The following is a 6,630-nucleotide window of genomic DNA, read 5'->3' as shown; positions in this document are numbered from 1 at the left end:
GTATATTTTTTTCTACTTTAACGTTGACTTGATTATATGTGGACAAAATTTAACTTGTTTTGGTTTTTTATTAGTATCTGTATAATTTCATGTATTTTAAGCGATTTAATTAGAGCTTCGTTTGGTTTGTGTTGTTTTTTAACATCCTCAGGTGAAGCAGAAGAATCTGTTGCATAGCCTATGTAGAACATCTGAAGCGAAGTGTGTAAAACACAATATTTGGAGAAGAGGAATTTTGGGAGGTGGGAGAGTGGTGTTTGGTTGTGAGGACAATGATGGGGTGGGTGTTCGATGGTGGATAGTCATTGGTGATCAGAGGGTGATAGTTGCTGGAGAAGAAAGGTGCTGATTTGTTTGTGGTGGTTGTGGTGATGCGGTGACAATGGGTGGTGGTGGTGATACTTTGCCGGAGAATGATGTTGCCTGGGTTGTGAGAAAGAGAGGTAGATGAAGGCAGGCAAGGAGGAAATAGAAAGAGAAGGTCGAGAGAGAGACAGAGATAGATTCTTGGTTGCAGTGAGTTTGGAGTGAAGGGATGGATCAAGGAAGAAGAAGGCCGCGGTTGGTTGCGAGTGCAATGGGGAGGTGTGGGTGTTTGATTGCGGGGATAGAAAAGGGTACTTATGTCTTTTGACTTGCTTGGAAGAGGACACCTTGGTGATTGGAGACCCAAAGTTTGTTGAAACCCTGTTAACAATCTAATAGTGACCTCATGGCCTAATGGATTGAGTAATTATCAGGAAAGAAAGAACGAAATTATTTGTATGAATGAGAGACTCAGGTATATTCAACAAAGAAGAGAGGATAGTATAATTTTTGAAAAATGATCCGGACTCCCTTTCCTCCCACCCCTTTTGACCCCCGCTCTTTCTGATTGATCAGTTTTTCTTTTTTTCCTTGTCCTCCAATCACCACATGCCACATATGTGTGGGGGTTGTGGGGGTGGTCATTGGAGGGGGTCTCAACCACTTGCAATTGGCCTAAACCCATAATTATTATCATCTATATTCTATATACAACCGTGCTGGGGACCCCAAGCACCCCCACTCCACGTGGGGCTCTGTGATTGGCAGAGAGAAGGAAAAAAAAAAAAAAAATTTTTCAGCCAATAAGAAAACACTGGGGGTCACTGGGGGTCTGAAAAACTGGGGTACAAAGCATTTTTGTTCTACATAAGAATGAAAGAAAAAACATATGTGAATTTGTAAAATATTAATTTTTTGTACTTGAACATTAACTTTCATGGTTATGATTAACATTTAGCTGGATCTTCATAGGAATTAATTTTTTTATTTTTTTTCTTGGCTAGTAGGACAATGTTATACAAATTGTCATATCTTATTATTTGCATATAGAATGATGAGGTCTTAGGGCTATTTGAGATGATCTAACTAAGTATATTTTTTGACTTTTTATGAAAAGATGTGTAAAAAAATAAAGAAGTGATATAACTTAAATAAGTGCGTTTATCTAAATAAGTGCACTTATTGTAACTTACTATTTCAAGAATGTAACCACTATTACATAATTCTTGTTGAGTTTTATGTATGGGAATTTTATTTATATTCATTTTATTATTATTTTATAAGTATAAATTATAAATACACATCATGAAATTTGTTTAAAATACGAATTACCTTTTATAGTTTGAAAAATTATAAATAACTTCTTGTTAGAATTTTTTATTTTTTATTTAACAAAATTAATTAAAAAAATAAAATTTTTAACTGTTCTCTTATATAATAATAAAATTACCTAAATTATTAATTGAAATAAATTTCTAACATTATTAAAAATTGTTAATTGATTTAATGATTAATTAATAAAAAAGTTATTTGCTATGAAATTTAAAATCTCAAGGGGTAAAATATAATTTTCAAGACTATAAGAGTAATTTGTATATGAAGCAAATTTCAAGAGGTGTGTTTGTAATTTACCCTAATTATTTACTTTAAGCTATGTTGGTTTTGGCAAAATAAGTACAAAAGATAAAATTAGCTACATAAGTTAATAAGATAAAATGTCACATTTAAATCATAATCATTATATTTTTTTTCTAATAAAAGTTAAAAAAGTCAAAAATAAAAATTAAACAAGATTAAAAAAGTTCAGACTAAAATAATTAGAAAGCTAAAAAACCAAGTTCTTTAGCTCTTCCCGAAGACCAAATAATGAAGAAGTTTAGAAAACTTAAAGGAATTCCACTTTAATAATCTATAATAATTTATAATAGTGAAGTAAAACTAATATCTTCCTTTATAAAAGGTGAAATAATAGTACAGTGTCACTGGAGGGAAAAAAAATATAAAATCATGAAAAAGTATAATATTTTAATTATTGAAATGTATAATTTTTTTTATTAATTTTTATATATATATTTTTTTTCTATTACACTGTCACGTAATTTTCTATTTATAAAATGCCTTAATGAGATTTGACATTGGCTTTGTGGATGAGATGCTTTTTTTTATTTTTTATTTTGTTATCAATATTCATGAATGATAAATCACGGATTGAATTTATGAATTTGAAATAGAAGTTGGTGGGAAGGTGGTTGAGATTAAAAAAATATAAAAGGACAAAATAGATTGAGAAGTTGTTTGCGAGCTATTAAAAAATTATATTTTTTTAATCATTCTATATTTTTTTAGGTGATATTATTGTTTTACTTTTCTGTTTATTTTTTTTTAAAAAGTAAAAAAATATATTTATTTAACACTTTTCAAGGAACTTCTAAATAAATTAATAAGACAAAATATCATATCTAAAGTATAATTATTTCACTTTTTTTCTCATAAAAAATTAAAAAATTCTTTCCAAACGGAACTAATTTAGTCAGGTTAAATTAATAAAAAAAAACTAAAAAATTAGGCTAACAAAGTTATTCCCAAACAAACCAATAATTTTGTAACCCAACTTCCTAAATGAACCCTTAGGGTCATTTGGGAAGTTAGATCGGTTTTTTTTTTGACTATTTTTGCCTTGGTTAAAAATTATGTTGGCTGTAGAATTTGTAAAAATGAATCACAATTTAACACGTGGCACGAAGAGGGCAATTTGGAGAGTTAATACAAGCTGCCAACCAAAGTCAGACACGTGGCAGTTCGTATTGGTAATAATGGATTTGTGTAGTATTGGAACAATCGAGAGATACAAGATGATGTGGCCTAACGGTTACTCGCAAAATTTAAATTCAAAATCAAGAGGGAGGCCTAACTGCAAGAGTGGCATAGTGGGACTGACTGTGAGAGAGTATGTTCAGCAATCATGGGAGGACATTTCGGCGGTTGGAAGCCCACTTCGACGGTCATCATTGAAGAGTATAAATAACAGAGAAGGTCCTAGAATGAAGCCTCAAACTCAGATAAAAAAACCACTTTATTTACTTCATTGTCTTTCCAGTTTTACAGTTTTTTTACATTTCTGCACTTCAATTCCTGTACTGCATTTCATTTCCTACAAGTAGTTTCAAATAGTTTGTTGCTGTGAACCTTTACGAGGCTGGGTCAGATCATTGTAAGGTTTCATTTACTTAATGAAATTCAGATTCTGAAATTGTTCTTCACTCGTTGTTATTTACTAATTTCTCCTAAACAAACCACCAGAAAAAGTCATCTTCATTGAGGCTGAGAGAACTATAACACAAACGTCTGATAATTGGTTAGCAATTAATATTCTGTAAGGACTAATTGATCTTTGTTGGCACGCTTAAAATTATATTATTAACCTTCGAAAGCCAAAAAACCAACATATATTTTTGGCACGCCCAGTGGGATTCTAAAATGGCTAGATGTAGGAGATAAGGAGAAAGTGAACGCCTGGAAGAAGGTGTGGAGGGAGAGGTAGAAGTACCTGATCAAGTGGATAATGTGACAACACATCTTGTGGAAGCACCTATTTCATCAGAACCTATGGTCGAACAGATCAGCATCTCGGGAGCATGCACCACATGTTTAAAATATTGGACGAGGCCATGGAATTGGACCATGCACAATTTCGTCTACCTAGCTAATGAATCTGTGGGGAGGCTTGGTAGATGCTATGTATAGACACCTCATTTTTGACCGTCTTTAAGACTTGGGCGTCACTGATGGTTTATTTGGTGATGAAAGATGTGCAAGGCAAATGTTCTATTTCTTCGGCAAGAGGAGAGCCAAATCCTAACCTAACCCCCCATTTTGGACCAAAGCCATTTTGGATGTTTTTTTTTAGACCTTAAAACCCTCTCTTTTAAAACATTTTTGAAAAAGAATTCCTACGATGTTCCAAGGCTCGCATTTGTTAAATGTTACGCTTTTCAGTAAACCGAGCAAGGTCAAAGGGGAAATGAATGAAAGAGAGATGAAATCTTTGAAAAATCTTTCAAAACACCTTGTTTAGGGGGTTTGGAGTTGAGGAAAATTGGAGAAGAGGGAAGAAACCAAGTTGGGGAAGAAGATGGGCATGAACCGTTAAGAGAGAGTCGAGCGGTCCTCCTTAAATCAGCCCTATCTGTCTATGCACATGGATTTAAGCTATGAGGCCACCACCGTTGGAAAGAAGACTTCCGGGGCTTCATTTTTCATTCAAGAATCTCCTCAAACCGAGTCCGGATGGGAGAGATATGGTTGGTTGAAGTTGGGCATCATTCCAGTTGGATAGAAACTGAGCAGCTTCACCAAAAGAGGCATAACTTTTTTCAGAGTTAGAATTTTTATGCAAGGCTTCCACCATTGGAAATTTTACTTCCAGGGCTTCAATTTGGACACAAGAATGACCTAAAAAAGAGTTCATATGAAGGAGTTATGCCCATTTAAAGTCGGGCCTGAAAAGCAGATTTTGTTGGCCGATCGGCCAAAAAAGTAGTAGATAAGTGGCAGATCGGCACAAAAGATGGCCGACCGGCCAATAGTGACCCAAACTCAGATTTTTTGAAGATATTTCATCTCTAGCTATTCCACACAACCTCCAGCTGTCCCATACTTAGATATTTTCGACCAAAAGCTTTGCATTGCTATATATGCAACCAAATATCTCATATTCAAGGACCAAGAACTTTCTAAGCAAGTTTGGGAGCCTCTCTCTCTAAAAAGTCCTCTCTCTCTAGAAATTTCAGACCTAAATCTCTGCCTCTCTCTCTAGTTTCCTCTCTCTCTTGCTCTTTGTTGCATAGAAGTGCATAGAAGTAGAGAAACATGCCTAGTTTGCCTATGCATCCTTGATCAAAGTTGCCTATCTTTGGGAGGAGGTTGCTTGAAGCTTACTTGGGACTTTGTTTGAGTTCCAAAAGGTGTTTTGGCTCAGATTGTGGGCTGGTTTTGCAGCTGTACATCAAGGGTAAGATCTCCCTCTTTTAAGCTCATTTTTGTACACTATCTTGGCCACCTTAGCATGCTTGTTTTGCCACCCTTTCAAATTGTTTTGGGCTTGGTTTTGAACTGAATAAAGGTCTGATTTTCAGTCCTAAAAATGTTGGTTGAAGCCTTGTTTGGCTAGGGGGTTGTCTCTCCCTTTTGTTCCTTAGTTTGTATAGCTTTTGAGCCATCTTCTAAGGTCTTTCAAAACAACTTTTCATGGCCTTTTAACCATTGAAATCCAGAGGATTTTCAGTGGTAAAAACCCTGATTTGAGGTCCCAAATGGGTGGGGGTTGTCCCCCCTCCTCTTCTCTTGTTTGTATGTCTTATTGGCCTATCAAATGAGCATATATTTCTACCATTTTGAGGCTTAGTTCAGGCACTTTTTTGTGACTTTTGGGACCTTCCTTAACTCTATCCATGGCTGGCTTGGTCACCTTATGCATGCTTTATACACTTGTAGTGTAATTCTTGCAAACTAGTCTTATATGCCTCATGAAGTAGCATGTTTGTTAAGCATGTATAGGCTCCATTTCAGCATGTTTTTGGTCATTATTTAGCATTTCATGACTCTATCTAAAGTTGGTTTGATAGCTTCTTGCATGCTCCATGCATTTGTAGTGCAATCCTCTTCACTAGCCTAATATGCTTTGTGCTTTGAGCCTTTGTTTTAGCATGATTTTGGCTCAACTCAAAGAAGTTTTTATTCATATTTTAGCGTGTTTAAGCTCTGTTTGAAGTGTTTTGGGTCATGCATGCCATGCTTTGTATAGCCATAGTGCATTTTAGCTCACTAGCCTTGAGTTTCCAAGCCACTAGCATGCATTGCTTGGGCTATTTGCATGATTTAGCATCATTTGGAATGATATTCTAGAGCACGTTTCATTGCCATGCACTCACATGTTTCACTCCTTCAATGCTTTAAAGGGTTCATGCTTTATGTCTTAAAAAAGAGCCCATGTGTATGCCATCTTGCCTAGGATTTTGGACCACCATTTCAGTGTGTTTTGGGTCTTATTTTTCCATGATATAACTTTGTTTTTGGTTGGTTAGGGCATCCCTCATTTGCTTCTTACACTTGTAGTGTAAGTCCTCTTTACTAGTCTTGCATGCCTAATGAGTGAGCTTGTTATTCTAGCTTGTGTTGACTTGGTATTAGCCTATTTTTGGTGTTATTTTGACATGCCATAACTCTGATTTTTGTTGGTTAAGTCATCATATGCTTGGCTTTGGTATGTGTAGTGTAAACTTCCTTATTGGCCTTACATACTCCATGTTTTGACCCTTCATGCTA

Source organism: Camellia sinensis, chromosome 5, assembly GCF_055761805.1.
Source record: "Camellia sinensis isolate YWXY chromosome 5, ASM5576180v1, whole genome shotgun sequence".
NCBI lineage: Eukaryota > Viridiplantae > Streptophyta > Magnoliopsida > Ericales > Theaceae > Camellia > Camellia sinensis.
The sequence above is the reverse complement of the archived record's forward strand: the minus strand, read 5'-3'. Positions refer to the sequence as shown.